The following is a 23,223-nucleotide window of genomic DNA, read 5'->3' as shown; positions in this document are numbered from 1 at the left end:
GAGCAGGAAGGCCATTGCTAAGGTCCCTTTCTCTAATGGGAACCAGCCACGACTGTAGGAAGTCACGTGGAGAATAATGGGCGGGCCGTTGCTATGGTCCGTTTCTCGGATGGGAACTATCCACTACCGTAAGGGAAGGATGACGGGTTAGCCCGAAAAGTAAGGGAACGTCGTACTGTTTAGTTCCTGCCTGCTTTGACCGCTGGAATTATTTTACATTTGAAAACGTAGTATTTGTGGTCCCAGGAGAACGAACTGGACCCCTTCCACCGCTCGGGACCTCGCACTAAAGATCCACATCAGCAAAGCCGAGCCGCAAACCCGAAGAACAGACATGCGCAGTGCTGACAAACTGATCCTCAGAGCATGCGCAGTGCCGAGAGACAGCTTCACAGAGCATGCGCAGTAATCGCGTGATGCGCCGGGGATGCGTACATCATAGAACAAACTGCGCATGCTCAATAATCGGAGTCTTATGCAGGGGTGTAAACATATCGAGCGCTAAGACAGCAATAACAAACTCTGAGAGAGAATCACCTAAGTATGCGCAGGAAAAGGACCATGAGGACCATGCGGACATTTCCGAACGTGTTCAGTGATCTGCGTCCTGCGCAGAGGTGTTAAACATGCAGAGCGCTGACACACTATTCACTAGCGCATGTGCAGCAAAAAGGATAACAAGGGCGAGAAACCTGCAACTGCACCGACATTACAAGGTAGTAATGTGTCAGCTATTCAGCCAGTTCCTTCATATTGCAGTGCGTGCATGCATCATGCACTATTTCTCCTGTGCATCCTGTGTTGCCCCTGCTGGGCCTCTCAGGTCATGTTACAGCCTCCAGCTCTTTACTGCTCTGCTGCCTTTACTTGCTAGTTAATCCCAGAGCCTCATGCTAGTTAATCCCAAAGCCTCTCACTAGTTAATGCCAGAGCCTCTTGCTAGTTAATCCCAGAGCCTTTTGCTAGTTAATCCCAAAGCCTCATGCTAGTTAATCCCAAAGCCTCTCACTAGTTAATGCCAGAGCCTCTTGCTAGTTAATGCCAGAGCCTCTCGCTAGTTAATCCCAGAGCCCCATGCTAGTTAATCCCAAAGCCTCTCACTAGTTAATGCCAGAGCCTCTTGCTAGTTAATGCCAGAGCCTCTCGCTAGTTAATCCCAGAGCCCCATGCTAGTTAATCACAAAGCCTCTCACTAGTTAATCCCAGAGCCTCTTGCTAGTTAATCCCAGAGCCTTTTGCTAGTTAATGCCAGAGCCTGTTTTCCTTATGGTATCTTCAAATTGCAGTGCACGCGTGCTAATGACCAGCTCATCCATCACACACACCCACCCTCTTGCAGCCCAGGGCTCAACGTACCAATGCATACCTCCAGAGCTCTGATGTCCCTTCAACACTCACACCTCACTTATCGCCTTATACCCTTAAACACACAACTCCACTCTCCCGTAATCATCCATTCAACTTGCCCACCACTTTTCCCAGACAACAAACATACAAACATATCCACAGACCACAAAACATAGTTCTGCTGCTCCAACATATTTCAGATCCGTGCAGGAATGTTCTGCACACTAAATGGTTTCCAACATGTGGCTCTCTGTTCTATTGTTGACTTTACTGCTAGACAAAGCCCGGGCATGTTCACCCATTGTTAAATGCTTGTGTACCTAAGTGTGCTGTTGTGCTGGACACACTCCTGGATTAGCTCTCTCTTGCCTGCTTTGGACCTGGCTCCACGCTGCATGCCTAAGAGGAAGACTCCCAGGCTGCCGTAACGTGGACTATAAACAGCAGCATATGGACTTTGTTGCACTCAATGCCTCCTGCTGCTCTGCCCACCCACCCCCAGAAACCCTACTTCAACTCTGTGCACGCTTGCATGCGCACCCAAAGTGCACCTAAGTGTGCTGTTGTGCTGTTTGGGTGTGCGGGGTGCGGAGGCTTTGTGATAATTTTCTTTTTTGTCCGGGCCCTGTTAAACACTGTAGGTTTTTCATTTTGAGTGCTAGTTCATCGAGGTAATCACTTACTCAGCCCTTTTTTTGTGACGTTCCTACTGAAAACGGAAAGGTCAAGTTTCTTTTTCTCTCTATTAGTCACGCTGTTCACTGGCTGCGAAATTCAAAGCACTACTTGCAGCCGAGCCTAGTTCTAACACTTCTACATGAAATCCTGCGCTTCCTGTATTTATTTGAACGTGCTGCACATTTGTTTTTCTCTGTTTTTGAGTGGGAAATGTGCATTGCTTATGCATAATCTGTACAACTTCTTTTCAGTGCAATTAACACTGCTGCCTGCGCTTGGGGGCGTATGGCTTTGGTTTTTCCTTCCTGCTCTTTACTGAATGTGCATCGCTCTTCACCATTCTCCACTCAGCACATATGTTGCAGAGGGACTTGCTGTGTTAAACCCATTAGGTTTTGGTGCTTCCAATGAAACTCATGTATGCATCTATGCCTGTGAATGGTGTGTCATTTAAGACTGGCAACATTCAACCTGTGGCTTACTCACGCAACACCTTACAGGCAGTACGTGTGCAGGCTCTGAAATTGCCGCTACATAGTGAACTTTTTTTAGTGAACCTATTAGGTCTGTGATGCTTCTAATGAAACTCATGTATGCATTTATACTAGTAAACGGTGTGTCATTTAAGTCTGGTAACATTTAACCTGTGGCTTACTCACGCAACACCTTATAGGGCCTCATCACGAGTTGGGCGGTAACGCCGGCGCTATTACCGCCGGCGCCATTAGCCCTACCGCCAAACCCTCTGGTGCTTTTAGCGCCGGATCACGGGTTTGGGAGAGCGGTTTGTGCCCATTCCCCATTGGGCCCATTAGGGAATTCCTCATTCCCCATTGGGCCCAATGGGGAAAATTCGCGCTATTCCTGCCGGTGGATTTCCCGCCGTGGAAAATCACCAAATTTGCCCCGGATTTCCCCCCAGCTCAGATCTGCGGGGAAATCCGCCAAGGCCATGATCTGGCGGACCCTTAAATGCGGCGGTAATAGCGCTACTGCCACATTTAAGGGTTACCGCCAGACTCGTGATGAGGCCCATAGTCAGTACGTGTGTAGATTGTCAACCAATTGCCTCTCTACAAGCTCTGAAATTGCCTCTACATAGTGATTTATTTTTTTCTCTCCTTAATCTGGAATTGCCCTTGTCACTCTTGTCCTAAATTGGAACAATAGCTACACAGTCAATAAGCATCCTTTCATTACAAGCTTCCCAGTACTGACTTTTGCTCCATAAGGTTCTGGACCTGGCGGACACCGTTCCGGCTGGTACAGGGGTCTCTGATCAAATCTATGTGAATCACGGGAAGGGTAACTATCCCTTCTCCCTTAGTACCCTGGTTATTGTGAATTTTGGTAACCCTCCACCCTTGGTCTCCCCTCTCCCGGATTGGGTTGTCTGGTTTGCTGAAAGCGGGAAACAAAAGGAGGGTTGTGCTGCAGGCTGGGGTTTTTTGAATACCGTTGGAAGAAACTTAAACCAGCATTTGGGGGATTACTGCCCTCCTGGGGGAAGTTGGGAGGGCAGTTTCCCGGGGTAGTACTTACCTGATTAGATCACGCCCCCTTGAGCTGGGGGAGGTCCATACATACCCCAAGATTGGTCGATTGCCCTTGTACCTGGGACTTATATAATCAGGGGAGTTAGGGTTCCCATTGGTGGGATTACCTCCCTGACTGCCACCTTTTTGTGATTGGCCTGAAGGCCTTCTGGGTCTCTCATTTTCCTGATTTTGTGTAGGTACATTTTTAGGCTCCCCTATCTCTAGGTCTAGAATGGGGGCAACCTTCACCTCCGCCACCTTAGCAGCAGCCGGGGTGTTGGCTGGTTCGGGGTTTTTGGCCACATTTGTATTTTCAGCAGGTTTTGGACTTCATAAATGTGGGTCGCCTGCTCTATGACCCAGTCCAGAGATCTTTTATCGTGGAAGTCCTTCACCAGCTGGGTCATAATATACTTTGGGAGCGCATGAAAGAAGGTAGTTATAAACTCCCTGCTATCTTTGCGCACACTCCTTTAGGTTTGTGCAAAGGTGCATTTTAGCTCGTGCACAAATTCTTGTGGGGCTTGATCTTCCCCGAACTCCAGATTGTAGGCCACTTTGCGAGCTTCTTGGGAGTTTCTGTGGGCAGAAAAGTTTTTCAAGATGACCGCCCTGTAGGTGGACCATCTTGAGTGGTTCTGATCGTCCAGTGCAGCAAAGAAGCTGGAGTACTCAGGAGAGAAGGTCCATTTAACATACTCTATGCAGTTCTGGTTATCTTTGAGGTAAAAAGTATCCATCATCTGCTCATAGAGTTCCAAGTGTTCCCAAACAGAATATGTTGCGTTTTTGTGGTATGGGGTTATGAAACTCCTAATGGCCTTAATCTGCCTAATGGGTCTTTTGTCATAACTCTCTTGAGTTTGTTTGCTTTCTTTGGCTTAGTCACCTGATTCCACTCACCCTCAGACTCAGAGGAGTTGCTACTTGAGGTCTCCTCATGATTATCTAGACGCTCTCTGATTCTGTGAACTTGAGAGGGGCTCGCAGAATGGTGTGGCCTAGTTTCTCCACTCCTGTGGTGCCCAGGAGAGTGGTCTTCTGGCTCCTCCCTGCTCCCAGAGTTGGCAGAGTATCCCCACCCACTGCCCTATTTGGGTAGAGGTCTTCAGGATGCTCTTTTTGGGCCTCATTTCATTCGGTTTTTCATCAAATTGGACCAACTGGCCTCCATGTTGCCCTGGGTTTTAAGACTTTAGTCCTCAAGACAGTTTTCTCTGGCACAATCATGCAAGTCAGCCAGACCTTGTGCGAGGGGACTCTTTTTGTTTTGGACATATCTGACCTCCACATAAAAGCCTTGCATTGACAGAATCCAGGAAGTAATTCAGGAATTACTCAAATTTCCGGCCCGGATTCTGTCACTAGAAGATATTGCAGAGGCTGGTGTGGAGTCTCCACTATGATGTGTTCCCCCTGGATGAACGAGCGGTAATTCTTCAATGCCCACACCGTTGCCAGTACTGCCTCCTCACAATCGTTGAATGTTTCCTTCCCAGAGAATAAAGTCTTACTTGCATAGGAGATGACTTTATTCACCTTGTCTAGCTTCTGATACAATACTGCTGTCAAGCATGTATTCGGGAACCGTGTCTCCAAGAAGAACTCCTTGTTTTTGAGGGTAAGCTAGACAAGGCGCTTGTGAGAGTCTTCTTTTGAGTTTCTTTACTGCCTCAGCTTGTTCTGGACCCCACTCCCACTTGACTCCCCCTTCAACAGGTGGATCAGGGGTCTTGTGACCTCTGCGTAATCCTCAATGAACTTCCTACTGTAATTAGTCAGTCCAAGGAGGCTTCTTAGCTCACGCAGAGTTGTGGGGTCTTTTAGTTTTACGAGTGCGTCCACTTTCTTTTCCTGGGGACAGAGACCCTCAGGAGTTATCTCATTCCCCAAGAAGTTGACAGGGGTCCTGCACCACTGTGCCTTTTGGAAGGACATTTGGTAGGCAGAATTCTCTGTAAAGGCTAATTTCCCAAACCTAGTGAGTCCCCCAGCAGCTTTGCTGGATTTTTGGGGTTTATTTGTTTTCTCCTGCCAAGAGTGAGACTCTTTTACCCTCACTCTTGGACATGATTTGAGTGTGTTTTTTTGACTCTATATGTGTTCTACGGGCTATGGGGTCTTTTACTCCATAGGGCTTCATGTGTTTTTGTGATGTGTGTTACACAGCACCCTCAGTGCAGTAACACAGGGGTGGCATAGTGACCCCCAAACATAGACTCCATACCCTGGGACTGACTACTGTCTCCCAGGGCATGTAAAGTCACCATTGACTTTACTAGTCTCCAATTCTGAACAGAACCAGTACAAACCATCATATTGTGAACGTACTGGTCGGGGCAATTCGATTGACCCGGGGTCTGTTGTTCAAGGGGGCACGTCTCCGTCCCCCCTGATCGGGTTTTGGCTGGTGGCAGTGGAAACTACTTTTTATATTCGACCGCGAATATATCCCTATGGAATTTTCCCATTGTTCGAGCATACCACTTTTTAATATAGCCTCGAACATACCGCTGGTTTATTAAATTAATATGAAATCGCCGGTTGGTATATTTTGCCGAAACTCTGTTCCAAAATGGCGTTTGTGTTCGCTTCTGTGACTCCAACCCAAGTGGAGCCCTTTGTTCCACCTATTTGGTGGGCTTCTCCACAGAAGCCCTCCAAGTGGTGCCACTCTGTCTGGGGTACTTAGGAGGGGTGGAGAGGGATTTAGGCACCCTGGACTGCGTTGCCTTGGCAACCCAAGTCGCACTCTTCTCTGGTTGGCCCAGTGGTGAGCCGCCCGGCTCACCATTTAGCATGTTTGAGTGACAGCTAGGACTGATGAATGGGGGTTTGCCGCATAAAAGCAGGGTCTTGGGGACTGGATCTTCAGAAGTCGCCACAGGACCTAAGAATCCGACGAGGGAGAAGCTGAGCCGACCTGCAACGACGACACCACCGGTGGAGCCCTGCTGAACCGTCTCACCACATCCCAACGACAGAGGAGTTCTCCAATCCGGAGAGTCTTCTTCCTTCGACTGGTGGGGATAACCAGTCTGCCTTCCTTTTTCGCTTCCTGGAGCATCTCGTGGCCGCCTTGCCTGTGTCAAGCACCCCGGCAACCGGGATACCACGTTTTACCATGACCGCAAAACAAAGGGTAGTACCTTTAACCGGAAAACTCTGCGGCTTGTTTCTTCCCTGGCAGTGCAACGACCTTCATCTTTCCCCCACGTCGAGATCTTCTCTTCCTCTGGACGATGCTGCAACTTTCACCCGCTGCCAGGAACAACTGCCCCCGCTGGAGGATCCTTTCCGCATAAGGTACTGTGTTCCGCCTGGCTTCCCTTGCAACCGACTGTACGGGGTAGATTTAGCCCCTGGCTTTCGAACCTGGGTTAGCCTGGGACACCCTAGCTAAACTTTTCTGAGCCTAACTAAAAACCTTTTTGAACACTCTAAAAGACTTTTCAAGCCTGTTGTAGCTGTGTGATCTTGGGTGCATTTGTGCCCTGCTCTCTCCAAGAGTGGGCCCGGCCTATGAACTTTTGCTCACAAGTAGACTTTGACTTTCCTGCCTTGCTTAAGTATTCTTAAAGTATTAGTGTGGTGTACTTTCCTACATTCTGCCTTTTTCCCTCCGTTTTTCATTAACCTATTGGAGTGCCATCTATAGTTAAGCGCTCACCTCTGTCTGAAAATATGTGGTGTTAACTAAGACTTGTCTGATAAGGAATAAGGGATGTATATATATTAATAGTAACTGTGTTTGAAGTGATTTACAATAATAGTGCTGGAGTGTTTCAATAAGTGTGTTTTTAAATAAATAATTATATACCTTGATACCAAAGCTCTGGTCAGTGTTGGCTTGTACTATTGTGTTTGAGTGCCTATTGTGTATACTTTGCATACTGCCTAACTCTTCTTGAGGGAAGTCTAACTGCTCAGCCACAGCTACCAAGTGAATCTGGGTTGTGCAGACTGCTACCAAGTGGGTTTACTGCTAATCACCTGTAGTCCTAAATCTTTTGCAGTGGTCCCTAAGGGAACTGCACAGGTTTCTGCCTAACAACATTTTTGCTCTGGCAACCATCAACTGGGTCAGAACATAACAGATTTCCGCTATATGTTCCTCCACAGTTGAGCTTTTTATCAGGACATCATCCACATAGGCCAGGTTACCCCTTCCACCCAAGCCGCGCATGGCCTTATGTAGGAAGATATTGAATTTGTTGCCGGAGTTGATGTATCCGAAGGGAGTCCGGGTCCACGTGTACTGCTGCCACCCGAAGGTAAAGGCCAGCTCTATTGGTCCTCCTACTGACAGGCACGGTCCTGTACCCATTGGTCAGGTCAATGGCAGTGTATATCTTTGACCCCTGGATCTGGGCCAGCCCCTGGTCAATGTAGGGGAGAGGCCATTGGGACATGTGGACCCGTTTATTCAGCTCCTTCAGGTCAGCACAGAGTCTCCACTGGCCGTTCGTTTTTTAAATCCCCAACACCGGATTATTAAAGGTGTTGTGTAGTCTGGACGAATTATCCCACGGGACTCAAGGTTTTTGATGATTTCCGTCAGGGACTCCATGGATGCGAGAGGCAAGCAGTATTGCTTCACAAACACTGGAGTCATTCCAGGGTCCATGGAATTGTTGTATGGATTTCGGTGTGACCACAGTCATACAAGTCCACCGCAAAGAGATCTTGAAAATCTAAGAACACCTGCTTCAACTTTTGCTTTTGCTCCGGAGTCTCACAGGCATCAGCTAGGTTTACCCACTCCTCAACCATTTGCCTGAAGCCTGGAAAGACTCCCGGTTTTGCTATCTCAGCGGCCTCCTCGAGCTGGATGGAGAGGTCCCTGGTTAGAGTATTGACCTGGACAGAGGGTTTCAGGTAGGAGAGGCAGTCATTGTGGACCTGAAATATCACCTCATCCTGCCTGATGTCACAGGTCACCTCTCCCTCACCGTAAGGGCAGGAAGAGTACAGCAGGAAATTCCCCCCTTGCCGGGTGAAGATCCTGTCTGGTGGTATGTCATTGGGCCTCATTACACGGAAGGCGGAGGACCAAGGTGCTATTAGCACCTTGGTCCATGCCGTTAAAATACCGGCACCACCTTGGTGGAAAGGGGAATTACCACCCCATTCCAAGGTTGGCGGGGCGGTAATTCCCCCTTCCACCACTGCCCTTCCCCATTCCCATTTTTGCCCCATAGGGCATAATGGGAATGGGGAAGGTGCTAATTACGGCACCGCAATTTTGCGGTGCCGTAATTAGCACCAAGGTCCCTTAGCGGGTTGGTTTTTAACGCCTGCAAAAAGCAGGCGTTAAAGCACCAACCCGCTAAGGGACCTCGTAGTAAGGCGGTAATGGTTAACGGTCACCGTTACCATTAACGGTGACCGTTAACCATTACCGCCTTCCGTGTAATGAGGCCCATTGTCACGGTCCAAACAGTCCTTGGGGATTGGTCCTATCAGTTAATTATCTAGATCCGTGGAAAGATATCGGTCATCAACCGCCATTCCAATTATGGTGCCTGCGCCCAGAGTGATACTCCTAAGGTCGCTGTTATCCATCAATATTGGAATGGTGTTATGTTCTACATTGACTAATGGTGTTGGGTTTAACCCCAGCCCCTGCTGTTGGAGATGGGCATTGAGCTGTACATATAAGTCAGGATTTTGCAGTTTCTGTCCTCTTTTAATTTTTAATTCAAGTGGGAATAGTCGTGTCCGTCCTGGGATGGTGACCTCCTCTCAAATTTGAACTTCAACTGCATATCGCAGCGATTGGGCTGACCAAAATGCTTTTTCTGAATCATCAAAGTCCATGGGATTACCCCTTAGTCGGGACCAGGCTTGGTAGTTCATCAGGTCCAAATTAATGGCAAAACGATTGAGAATGTCAGTTCCTAAATAGAATGCAGCAGGGACATATCACACGACCCACCAATTATGTTCTATGCTTTTGTTAACTATAGAAAGTTTGAGCATGCACCTGCTAGGCAGGAGATGTTTGGAATTGGGAGTTTCCAGGCCCATTTACCACTTATCGATCAATTTAAATGTGGGAATGGCTGGATCTTTTGGGAGCTTTCGGAACATGGCTTCGCTGATGTAGCTCTTACCGTTGTTCACGCACACTCGGCCGAGAACATCCTCCTTCCCCTCTTTTAACTGTATAGGGATGAACAACTGTTCTCTAATTTTCTGAATGTCAGCTAAACTTTGATCTGGTTTCTCATCACTTTTGACTATGGAATTGGGATTTTCAGATTGTGAATCAGTATAGAATTTCAAAGTATTTCCTTCTAGTGTGGAATGCCACTTGAAACTGGAATGAAGGTTGATTTTCAGGAATGGAGAGGAGTTCATATCAGCAGTGTGTTGTTTTACAGCAATTACTGTCACGTCAGGTATTTGATTGTTCTGGAAATGAAACTCAATATGATCGGTTTGTGTTCAACCATGTGGCATGTGCCATTTAAACTAACATGGTTGACACTCTGTTTCAATTTTATTGGCCTTTTTCACACAGTCTATTAGGGGGGACAACCTACGCAGGATGTCATTCCCTAGTAGACGGGGTGTGCCCTCTGGAGTCAGTACTATGACCGGGTGTTTCACTTTGTGTCGCCCAATTTGTATTTCCAAATCTGCAGTCCCCTCGACAGGAATTGGATTCCCGTCGAAGTTCTGGAATTGTCCAGGAAGAGGGGTGAGAGGAATCTGGTATCTCTCCCCCTTCCTGAATTTAGCTGCTCAGAGGCCCTTTTTGACAGAAGAGTGGCTTGGGATCCAGTGTCTACCAGCGCCAAAACTGCACATTGCCCTTGCACTTGGACCAGGGCATAACATCTACCCTCTTTCTCCTCCAGTGGGCAAAGGTAATGGGCATACCGGGCAAGCTGCATGGTCAATTTCTTCAATTTGGACTCCGACATAGGGGTAGTTTGGGCATAATTCTGTGTTGGAGTTTGGGAATCTGAAAGCAAAATTTGACATTCTGATATTTGGGCAGTTTCGGGCTCCCCTTTTTCTGATTCTGGGTCCCCCCACACCCCTTTTTTGGAGGCAATCACCAGAATCGGTTTGTGAGGTTTGGATCCCTCTTTTAATACTTGATTCTCTGAATGCTCATTCTGGAGTTCAAGTATGGGCGATTCTGAATCAGTCCCCACATCCACCCAGTCTTCATTCAGATCTCTTGGGACACATTTTTCTTTGTGAGGAGTTGCCCCGTCCCTGAAGAAGAAGATTTTTTTCCCAGAATCATCTAAGGATTCTTCCCCTTCAAATTGGAGGACACTAACTTCCTTCACAAAATGGGCCTTTTTGCTATCTTTATTTCTCCTACCAACCCTCTGTTCCCTGGATTGCAGATTTTCAGGGGCAGGAGATTTTTGCTCCAGTTCCTGGGTGTCCATCGGCTTTTCACGAATGAGGAAGGAAGCTTCCTCTAGGGCTTTACACCTCCCTTCCCCCCGTGCCTCCTCCTCTGGAACCGGTGAGTTGTCAGGGTTCTCTCCCCGTCATTGTTCTGGGGTGCCAGATCCTTGGTTTGTGAGGTTCTGAGCCGCCATGTTCATCTGAGGGTTCTGTTGAGCCCTCAACATGCGACCCGGATCCTGGGTAAGTTTCTGGACCTGGCGCTTCAGTTGGGACAGCCGTTCCGGCTGGTACGGGGGTCTCTGATCAAATCTAGGTGGATCACGGGAAGGGTAACTATCCCTTCTCCTGTAGTACCCTGGATATTGTGAATTTTGGTAACCCTCCACTCTTGGCCTCCCCTCTCCCGGATTGGGTTGTCTGGTTTCCTGAAAGCAGGAAACGAAAGGAGGGTTGTGCTGCAGGTTGGGGTTTTGTGAGTACTGTGGGAAGAAACTTAACCCAGCATTTGGGGGATTACTGCCCTCCTGGGGGAAGTTAGGAGGGAAGTTTCCCGGGGCAGTACTTACCTGATTGGATCCCCCCCTTGAGCTGGGGGAGTCCATAGATACCCCAAGATTGGTCGATTGCCCTTGTACCAGGGACTTATATAATATGGGGAGTTAGGGATCCCATTGGTGGGATTACCTCCCTGACTGCCACCTGTTTGTGATTGGCCCGAAGGCCTTCTGGGTCTCTGATTTTGCTGATTTTGTGTAGGTAAATTTTTAGGCTCCCCCATCTCTAGGTCTAGAATGGGGGCAACCTTCACCTCCGCCACCTTAGCAGCAGCAGGGGTGTTGGCTGGTTTGGGGTTTTTGGCCAGATTTTTGTTTTCGGCAGGTTTTTGGACTTCATAAATGCGGGTCGCCTGCTCTACGACCCAGTCCACAGATCTTTTATCGTGGAAGTCCCTCAGCAGCTGGGTCATAATATACTTTGGGAGCGCATGAAAGAAGGTAGTTATAAACTCCCTGCTATCCATGCGCATCCTCCTTGTGTTTTGTGCAAAGGCAGGTTTCAGCTCATGCACAAATTCTCGTGGGGCTGGATGTTCCCCGCACTCCAGATTGTAGGCCGCTTTGCGAGCCTCTTCGGGGTTTCTGTGGGCAGAAAAGTTTTTCAAGATGGCCGCCCTGTAGGTGGACCATCTTGAGTGGTTCTGATCGTCCAGTGCAGCAAAGAAGCTGGAGTACTCAGGAGAGAAGGTCCATTTAACATACTCTATGCAGTTCTGGTTATCTTGGGGTGAAAAGTATCCATCATCTGCTCATAGAGTTCCAAGTGTTCCCAAACAGAATATGTTGCGTTTTTGTGGTATGGGGTTATGTTATGTTATGTGTTATGTGCGTGCTTATTACGCGCCGGTAGCCCGCAGGCATCAGGGCGCGGGAAACCAAGAAGATCTGAACACGAATCACCTCATTAAGACAGGTAGAAAACCTAGAGATCGAGACTGTAATGCTCATTGAAACAATGAGGTTTTTAGCGATTTCCTAATACTCTGGTAATTAGCTTCAAGCCGTAATGCCATCGGCAACTTGTTCCAGAGGTCTACTGCTTTCACCGGGAAAGATTTGACTTGCCTAAGTGCGGACTTAGCCCCAGGTCTGTTCAGAGTGCCTCTGTCGGCTGATATTAGACATCTTCCAGGAGCATAGAAAGAGAAATGTTTTTTGAAATAGCTAGGGGCCTCTCCATATAGGCATCTGTGAATTATAGTCATGGCCTTGAACCTGACTCTCTCCTCCACTCTTAGTCAGTGTAGTGCTCTTCTCCCTGTTGACACATGTTCTCTATTATTTATGTTCTTGACTATGCGAACTGCGTTGTTTTGTATGACTTGGCACTTTTGAATTTCCCTTTTTGTGGCTCCTAGCAAGAGCGCGTTGCCATAGTCAAATCGCGAAGAGGATGATGGCCCTAGCGATTGTTGCAGCATTGACTTCATTAATGAAGGGTCTTATTGCTCTCAGAAGACGTAGATAGTAGGTGTTGTTTTTTATGCAGGTATCTTACCTGTACCTCTGCGCCCACTGAGGCCTCTACCATCATCCCGAGAGTTTTAACATGTGGCATCACCGGGATGTTAGCGCCCTTGATGGTAAAGGACTTATATTAATTCCCTAGTTTGCATCTGGCCTGTTGCTTGCCGAAAATCAGCAGCTCTGTTTTGGTATTATTTAAACACATCCAATGATGTTGCATCCAGTGGTCTATGATGTTATAAACCTCTGAGATTTTAGCACTATCAGTGGTGTAATCACCAGTGAGTTCAAAGATGAGCTGCGTATCATCAGCGTAATTTGTAAAGAAAACGCTTATGTGTTCCAGGAGTTCGCAGAGGCTTCTCAGATGTAGATTAAACAAGAGGTGACAGGCTAGCTCCCTGCGGGACTCCGTAATGGATGGGAGCGGCCTTGGAGAAATTGTCACCCCAATGTATTCTAGCACTCCGATCTTTGAGAAAGGATGATAACAAAGCCTTAGGGGAACAACCTACAATGTTGGCCAGTGCCTCCTGAAGGAGCTGGTGATCCACCAAATCAAAGGCCGCGCTTAGATCGAGAAGCATGAGAATCCCTGTTTTGCCTTTATCTCTCAGGCCCAACATATGCGACTGGAGGTCCAGCATAGCAGATTCAGTGCTATGGGAGGCTCTAAAACCTGATTGTTGATTGTGCAACAGCTTCAGGTCGTCCACATTTTTTTGCATTTGGTTTGTGGCAACTTTATCTAGCACCTTCAAAATAAAGTTCGAGTTAGTGATGGGCCGTAGGTTCCCAGGATCTTTGGGGTCCAACCCTGCTTTTTTAACTAGTGGGGTAATAGTTACCTCCTTGATGTCCTTAGGCACCACCCCTTCACTGAAAGATGCATTTACTATCTTCGTTAAAACCGGTAGGAATAGTTCTTTGTGCTCCAAAATGATTTTGGTAGGCAGAGTATTCTCTGCACACGATGTCGGTTTCATCTTGGCTAGGACCTTACATAAATCGTCCTCTGATATGGGTAGGAACTTAAAACTCCCATTTGCTTCCGCATTAGTAGCTGCAACTTGGGTGACAGGTCTGTCGCTATCGTTTCTGGCTGCAATAATATTGTTTCTGGCCTTTTGGATCTTATTAGCAAAAGCTTCTTGCACCTTAACACAATCTTCTCTGGTAGGTGTATGTGGTGGTGTTAACACCCTGGGTTATCAAACTCCTAATGGCCTTAATCTGCCTAATGGGGTCTTTTGTCATAACTCTCTTGAGTTTATTTGCCTTCTTTGGCTTAGTCACCCTAGTCCACTCGCCCTCAGAGGAGTTGCTACTTGAGGTCCCCTCATGATTATCTAGGCGCTCCCAGATTCTGTGAGCTTGAGAGGGGCTCGCAGAATGGTGGGGCCTAGTTTATCCACTCGTGTGGTGCCCAGGAAAGTAGTCTTCTGACTGCTCCATGCTCCCAGGGTTAGCAGAGTATCCCCTCCCACTGCCCTAATCGGGTAGACGTCTTCAGGATGCTGTTTGTGGGCCTCATTTCATTTGTTTTTTCATCAAATTGAACCAACTGGCCTCCATGTTGTCCTGGGTTTTAAGACTTTAGTCCTCAAGATAGTTTTCTCTGGCACAATCATACAGGTCAGCCAGACCTTGTGCGAGGGGACTCTTCTTGTTTTGCCCCTATCTGACCTCCACATGAAAGCCTTGCATTGACAGAATCCAGGAAGTAATTCAGGAATTACTCACATTTCCGGCCCTGATTCTGTCACTTTGAAGATATTGCAGAGGCTGGTGTGGAGTCTCCACTGTGATGTATTCCCCCTGGATGAACGGGCAGCAATTTTTCAATGCCCACACTGTTGCCAGGAGTGCCTCCTCACAATCGTTGAATGTTTACTTCCCAGAGGATAAAGTCTTTTCTGTATAGGAGATGGCTTTATTGACCTTGTCAAGCTTCTGATACAATTCTGCTGTCAAGCACGTATTTGAGAACTGTGTCTCCAAGAAGAACTCTTTGTTTTTGAGGGTAAACTGGACAAGGCGCTTGTGAGAGTCTTCTTTTGAGTTGCTTTACTGCCTCGGCTTGTTCTGGACCCCACTCCCACTTGACCCCCCCCCCCCGCCTTCAACAGGTGGATCAGGGGTCTTGTGACCTCTGCCTAATCCTCAATGAACTTCCTACTGTAATTAGTCAGTCCAAGGAGGATTCTTAGCTCATGCAGAGTTGGGGGGTCTTTCAGTTTTAGGAGTGCTTCCACGTTCTTTTCCTGGAGACAGAGACCCTCAGGAGTTATCTCATTCCCCAAGAAGTTGACATGGGTCCTGCACCACTGTGCCTTTTGGAAGGACATTTTTGCTCTGGCAACCCTCAACTGGGTCAGAACATAACGGATTTCCGCTATATGTTCCTCCACAGTTGAGCTATTTATCAGGACATCATCCACATAGGCCAGGCTACCCCTTTCACCCAAGTCGGGCATGGCCTTATGTAGGAAGATGTTGAATTTGTTGCCGGAGTTGATGTATCCGAAGGGAGTCCGGGTCCACGTGTACTGCTGCCACCCTAAGGTAAATAGCAGCTTATATTGGTTCTCCCTACTGACAGGCACGGTTGAGTACCCATTGGTCAGGTCAATGGCAGTGTATACCTTTGACCCCTGGATCTGGGCCAGCCCCTGGTCAATGTAGGGGAGAGGCCATCGGGACATGTGGACCCATTTATTTAAACTGCTAAATGTTTATATTTTTGCAAAATCCTGCTGCAAAGACAAAAGTCTTTAAAGTTTATTTATAAAATAATCTCTGGAAACAGATGGGCGGTCCTTTGTCCTTCACTGGACCATTTTTTGCTTTCAGCTACCACCAACTGTCATTTACTCCGGAGTAAGGTGGGGGTTTCCAAATTGATTGAAAGTTTATTGCCCCTTCTCCACTTCACACTCCCGTGTCCTGGAAGTTCCATTGTCAGAGGGTTCAGCCCAGACCAGATTCTGCTCAACCTATGCATTATCACTTGGGTGTTAGTATCTACTGAGAGGGGCCCTTTTGTTTCTGTCATTCTCTCAGCAGAAACCTGTTTTGGGCTGATTCCTCCCCCCCATGCAGCCACTGAAGTTTGATTGAATTGTATTTATTTTTGTTCTGAATTTGAAGAAAACTTGCTGAATAGAACTATCCCATACGTGTACCTTCACAGCACAATCCCCTTTCACATGGCTATGCAAGAAGAGGTTTTTGTTCAACATAGTACTCTTAAACAGGCATCTTCTTCTTTAGTTTGCAAAGCCCATTTTTACACATGTGGTGCAAGCTGCTAGCACTTTGCTTTCAAATTCGCTTTTTGACTGTTCATCTGGATTCCCACACGCTTTTGCAGCCATAGTTATTTTCTTGTAGGCAGTAACCACCTATGCACTGAAATTGACATAGCCCAGAGCTGGAGTTTCTTTGAATTACTGATCATTGACACATTGTAACTTAAAAAGTGAAGCTTTTCCTGTGCGCTGGAAAATGAAGTTTCTTTGCTGATTTTTCTCAGATTTGGTTTGGCAGAGCCTGTCATTCAGGGGTCATACTTGGTTTTGCTGAAGCACAATGAGGATGTGAATTGGCATGGCAGGGCCTTATTAATAAAAGTAGTTCAAGGAAGAACAGATAAAAATAGCGTCAGAGCAGCATCATTGTAAGGTAAAATACCCCCTTTACAATGGGGACTTTGGGCCGGCAGCAAAGCAGTGCTGCTTTTGTTTTTACTCTATTCCTTTTGTATATGTAAGAACACGCTAGCAAGCTCCCTCAGTGTGCCCCCTAGTTCCATACTGCCCAATATGTGCCTGGCAAGATGGTGCAGCCATCTTTTTGTCACTGCAAAATGCAGTTTTGAGGCCATGGTGCTCACAGGAGCCAGTGCAGCCATTTTGCTGTTTCTGCTGAAATGCAGCTTGGTGATGTGGGAAAGTACAACTGAGTTGATAAATATATACCACATACAGCCGAAGAGCCACCTGGAAATGGAAGCCTTGGAAAGGGCCTTCCCATGGTTCACAAGACCAAAGTTAAAAAAACAGAGAGGTTTTCCGGAAACTCTTCAAGCAGGCCACAAACCTTTAGTGCTCAGGCCACATCCAACGAGTGCAAAGTCCTCTCAGCCGGCTACAAAGGCATCAGAAGAACACAGGCAACACCAAGGGCTCATTGACATGAAATTCCAACAGAACCTTGGCCATGAAGGAGGGGTGCGTCTGCAGCACTACCCTCGTCTCGTGGAAAGTCAAATAAGGCTGCTTGCAGGACAGAGCCTGGATCTCACCTACTCTTCTTGCAGCGGTGATGGCCACGAGGAAAGCTGTCTTCCACGACAGACACTCGAGTGGTGCTGAATGCATAGGTTCGATTGGGGCCACCCCCACAAGCCTAGTCAGCACTACGTTAAGCTCCCACGCCAGGCCCTTCACCGGCAGGAACGAGCACAACAGTCCCTTGATGAACTCTTTCACTATACGGTGCAACCACTGTGAAGACCGTCCCAGAGCCCTGGTATAGCGGGAGATAGCTGCAAGATGTACCTTGATGGGGTCATGTGCCAGCTCTGAATTATCCAATGACAAACACAGAAGTATCTGAGGAGCCATGACACAGAGGGTCGATCTTCTGCTACCGGAACCAAGTGGCAAAATGCTTCCATTTCTGTCCATAGAATTTCTCCATTGAATAACCTTCCCTTCTCACTAAGGGCCTCATCACGAGTTAGGCGGTAGGGCTGGCGCTATTAGTGCTGGAGCTATTAGCGATACTGCCAAACCCCCCTGGCGCTAATAGCGTGGATCACGGGTTTGGCTGAGCAGTTGGTTCCCATTCCCATTGGGCCCATTCGGGAATTCCTCATCCCCCATTGGGCACAAGGGGGAATTTTCGCGCCATTACTGCCGGCGGATTTCCCGCCGGCGGTATACGTGCCAAACATCAGCACATTTTTGGCAGATTTACCCCCAGCACAGAGCTGAGGGGAAATCAGCCAAGGCCATGATTTGGCAGAACCTTAAATGCAGCGGTAATAGCGCTACCGCTGCATTTAAGGGTTACTGCCAAACTCGTGATGAGGCCCTAAGTCTGGTAGGAAGAAGTTTGAAAAGGATATCTTGGCCTCTGGTCTTCCTATCATCGACACCTACTCCAATACTTCCTCCAGACAGACCCTCACCGACATCCTCTTTGTCGTTCCTTCACCAGATCTATGGACTCCTCATATGATCTCTGTGCTCTGTCCAATCTCCTCCTCTCCCATTAATGGCGGGACTCACTGGGAAATTCTCATGGCTTCCTTCGACTCCTCTAAAGTCATCATTAATATCTACCTTAATGGCACTGTCATGGGCCAAGGCCCTCGGGCCAATCTCCTCCTCCAATTTTCTCTCATCTCCTGCTGTCTCCTACTCTCCCCCCTTGGCTACCTTGCCCTCTCTCTCAACTGTCTCTCATATGAAGCAAACATCCCCAAGTGCAGCGGTTGTCCCAGGAAGCCCCCGACAGGGTTCCCATCCCTTCTCCAAGGGAAATTCTGTAACACAGCCAGACAACACTCCAGGATGGTCGGGGGTGATGTCCCTGGGCTTGGGCACCTGTCTCCCAAGTGGGTCGACTGTCCCCAAGTCCAGCAACAGTTCCAGTGATCCCCGGCCCAGTCCCCATTCTTCCTCTGAGGGAAAAGCTGGAACAGTGGGCAGCCAGAGCAGCAGGATGGTTGGAGGTGATATCCCTGGCCTTGGGTGGCTGTCTCCCATGTGGGTTGACCGTCCCGCAGTCCAGCAGCAGTTCCATGAAGCTCCGGCAGGGTACCACTCCCTCAGGGATGGGGACCCCGCCAGGGCTCCCTGGGACAGCCACTGCTCTTGGAGATGGTCGCCCCATATGGGAGACAACTGCCCAAGGCCAGGAACATTACCTCCAACTATCCCGGAGCTGTTACAGCTTCTCCCTCTGGGAAAGGTCGGGGACCCTGCCGGGCTCCCTGGGAGTGCCGCTGAGCTTGGGGACGGATGGTGGACCCACATGGTAGAGTCGTCCAAGGCCGGGGACATCACCCCCCGACCATCCTGGAGCTCTGGCTAGACAGCATTACAGAATTTCTCTCAGGAAACAAATGGGGACCCTGCCGGGGCTCCTTGGGACAACCGTTGGACATGGGGATGGTCAACACTTTTTCTTTTTCACCCAGGTAGGTGGACCCACACATGAGGTACTGTTTTCATTCGGACACCTGTGGGAATGTGGTAAGGTAGGACATGTGTTATTGGCGGTATGTTTCAGTAGTTTCCAGGTGGGAAATGTCTGAAAATTGTGTTTTCTTCCTCCTAAATTTCAGACTTTGCCAGGCTTTTGGGTAATAAATTCTTGTGCGATTCACGCAAGTCAGACCTCTGTGGGTTCCCACGGGAGTCTGCTCTCCCGAAACACTTGGGTTACCAGTGGTTTAGCCTTTTCCCTTTGCGCCCAGGTAGGTGCACCCACACATGTGACATATGGTTTTCATTGGGACACCTGTGGGAAGGTAGGACATTTGTTTTCTCTTGGTTTTCATAACGTTTTCATACATTTGCTACTGCACTTTGTTACACAACCCTTTCATTTCCCAAATGTGACCTACCTTTAGTTGCTGATTTAGGCAATGTATGCTTTTGTCCTCTGCACAAGTCACCTACCCTTCAAAAGGTCTGCCTGTGCACTTTCAAAAATGGCATGCTCTTCCCCTTCCACTGAACTTGTGCAATCTGTATGACACTTGGCCTAGTAGGATTGTTGACTCTGTCTTCCCTCTGTTTCCCCTCCCATTGCCGCGTCGTGCCTTGAAGTACTTGTGTATAGGCGCATTATAAATGCCATATCATATCATACATACATGCTCTGGGGACAGGGAAGAGATATACCTTGCCCATAGATGTGTGGGCTCCAGGGCCAAATCGCTCGGTGCCACATATCCATCATTACTTCAGGGGACTAAGACATCACTACATCAAAGCTGGTGGTGGCAGAATAAGCAGCGTTACCTCCCATCTGGGACCTCTCAGACTGAGAATTGTTTAGCTCCACAGGAATGTTAAAAGATCCCCCCCACAGTCCCCTGTTGTTCTGGCCGATTTGGAACCTTGCACCCCAGTAAAATGTTCCCCATCTCATCTATGGCTGTACTCAGCCAGGGCTGCAAGCGTAATTTTAGAGGTCCCCATAATGTCCTGTGCTAGCTTTCGCCTCTCTTTCACAGAGAGTTTACAGGCAGCTGATTCCCCTGTCATAAGCGGGACTCTGGAAGGGACCACTTCGTTGCTGGCTATAGACAGAAGGTCATCCGTGTCAACCACCGAACAGTTGGAACCCACCTTCCTTACTCTCCCCTCACTCCTCCCTCCACCCGGGCTTGATATTGGGGTGAGCCTGAGGTTCAATATTATGGAATTGAGCAACCGGCTATTTCCTTAATCATGGCATTAGCCTAATCTATCGGAGCAATAAAAATTGAGGCTTGCTTGCCTGCCTTGCTATCAATCGGGGAACTCCCCGCTTTTCTTTTAGTCATGCTCCTTTTTTGCTTCGCAGTCCGGAAACTCTAGGCACTCGGGGCACACACAGAATAAATACAGCTTGTTGTGTATATTGTAATGGTACTCAGCTGCACAGACAATCACATGCAATAAAGATACAAGTACATGGACATTGTAAGAATATGCAATCAACACAGCAGTGAGCTTTTGCCCAACAGTCGAGCTGGCGTTAAATGTCTAATCACTCTCAGGTAAAGCCAGGTTAAGCACAGACAGAACAACTGGCTCTAGCTCAGCACAGCAGTACTACTGGGCAACAAGACAGGCAAGCCCGACAGCTCAAGGGGCCGCCAAGGTCAGTCTCCCCTCCAACACCCTGCGCCAACAGGGCTCATGTCATTGTCCAAGACCATCGGACCTACGGCCACATGCAAGCAGGGCAAACAAACAAAGAATGAGTAGCCAGGCGGGGGGTTTAGAGGAAGCCAATACGCAGAGGGCGAGGCAACAAACAGCAAACCTCAGATGGAGTAACATTGGCTGGAGCTCCCTGGAAAATATGACGTAGAATGCTGCTGCACATAAACCCTGGCAGCGCCAGGCACAACGCCCTTTCCCCGTCGTGGGCAGGATATGAGGCTGGATGTCAGAAAGTCAGACAGTCCGCTGCAGGCGTTCCTCAGAGTCCCTGAAATAGACCTCCCGCAGCAACACAGCATCTAGGGACAAATAACCTTCTGCTTAAAACAGCCTGCGGCTCGGAACAGCCACTCTTAACCGCAGACGGGCCTCACTAAATGGTGGGGCACCTCACACAAAAATGTGCAATGGCAACATGTAGTCAAGGTGATCAATACCAGGGACCGCAAGAAAATGTGGAACCTCTTGGGCAAAACAAGGGCTGGTAAAGACCACTTAGTAGCTAACTGTCAGTTCTTCACAGTGGTGCAACTATATACCCCAGAACTTTGTACGTTCGAGAGTCGACGCTGAAGCTATAAATAAGGAACCTGGAGGTTTCAATATTGTACCAGACAGAGATGATATACCGAACAAAATAGCCAAGCTCAAAGGATCTCAGGCTCCAGGTCCTAAGGGACTTGCAAAGGTAGCATTCCAAAAAAGATCACAACGCTTGGACCACGATACTGGAGATTACATTCAGCAAGGTATGTGTGGAGGAAGATCACGAGGCTTGGACCCCGATATTGCAGATTATGTTCAGCGAGGTATGTGTGGAGGAAGATCACGAGGCTTGGACCCCGATATTGCAGATTATGTTCAGCGAGGTATGTGTGGAGGAAGATCACGAGGCTTGGACCCCGATATTGCAGATTATGTTCAGCAAGGTATGTGTGGAGGGTGTAAAACCTGCATCTCGAAGAATTTGGAATTAGAACCGGTCTTCAAATAAGGTAGATTTACAGAACTCTCAAACTACAGTCTGCTATCAATGTTTGAGCTAATAGGGAAAATGTTCACTTCCTTTTTACTCAACGAAAAACATAAATGGCCAGACTATCTATTCTAAACAGGATTTAGACCTGGTTCTGGAATGTTCCATAACATAACACTCATGTGCAAGCAACAAAGAAAGGCACTCATGGTGTACAGGCAACTCTGGTAGATTTTAGCAGCAACAAAGAAAGGCAGTCCTAGTGTGTAGGCAACTCTGGTAGATTTCAGCAGCATTTCACTCCGTAGACAAACTGTGGAGTAAGACGAGTGCTTAGGTTGCCCAGGGAGTACCCTTGGTGCCATCAGGGAGATGCATGAGAATACCGGTGTACAGGTCAGGCTGCACAGCAGAGGAGCCGTCACGGCGCCAAAATGTATCAATAAAGGCATAAAACAAGGCTGTGCGCTAGCTCCCCTGCTGTTTAACAAATACATGTCTGGTCTTCCTGCAACTCTAGGGAGGATTGACAGCTGTTCCCCTAGACCTAATTGTGTCATACAAAGTCGATCTTGTGATCCTTGATCCCACATATGTGGGTGTTCAAAGACTACTGTTTGAATTATATAATTATGCAGGTGAAAATGGGCTGCCCATTGATTTTTGAAAAACAAAGATGATACACTTAATTATTAGGAACATTGGAAAACCCAAACTTGTCGTTAGTGGGAACTGCATTGAGTACCTCACAATCTTTTGCTTCTTACTCAGATTGCCCACTTGATTGCATATTGGTGTGATGTCTATTGGGCGCCCCTGAGTTTCTTCTCCTGTGCCCACTCTTCCTTTCTACAATGTTTTGCCCTCTTGGGGTAGACCTAGAGAGGATTAAGGGGAGGAACTCAAATCTGTCATTTTGTTTCCCTACGAGGTTTTAGAAAGACAAATTGAACGGTTCTGTCTTGCCGCTCTTTTCTTGGCTTTCCTCCTACCTCTAGAGTGCTGTAGGCCCTCCTCTATCCACTTTTGAGGAGACGTCATTCTCTCGTGCAAGTACTTCTATGATAGTTTGGGGAGGGTAACTTCCCCTCTCCACCTCTCCCTCAACCACTAGCGCAAGTCTTCTAAACTCCTCCATAGTAGACTCAGAGAGGGGGGTATCATCGAAGGGATTTGGTGGCTCTTCATACTCTTCTGCCTCCGCCTCTCTCACTCCTTTACGGTTTGAAGCATTTAACTGAGACAGAAGATCCCAAACTGATGCATAAAGGGCTTCTTCTCCCTTTTCCTTTTCCCTCAGAGACACTTGAATAGCGGAGAGGTCCAGC

General features: G+C 48.0%; 1 long non-coding RNA gene across 1 annotated transcript in view; it reads left to right on the top strand.

The window, feature by feature from the left end:
• Positions 1-478: 478 nt before the first annotated feature.
• Positions 479-23,223, top strand: part of LOC138554390 (uncharacterized) — a 73,132-nt gene continuing 50,387 nt past the window's right edge. The window contains exon 1 of the long non-coding RNA XR_011297400.1: positions 479-716. This is a non-coding gene — a long non-coding RNA (uncharacterized lncRNA). The remainder of the gene's footprint in view (positions 717-23,223) is intronic.

Source organism: Ambystoma mexicanum, unplaced genomic scaffold, assembly GCF_040938575.1.
Source record: "Ambystoma mexicanum isolate Mex_15411 unplaced genomic scaffold, UKY_AmexF1_1 Mex_scaf16, whole genome shotgun sequence".
Classification (NCBI taxonomy): Eukaryota; Metazoa; Chordata; class Amphibia; order Caudata; family Ambystomatidae; genus Ambystoma; species Ambystoma mexicanum.
Note: the sequence above shows the minus strand (reverse complement) of the source record. Positions and strands in the feature narration are given on the sequence as shown.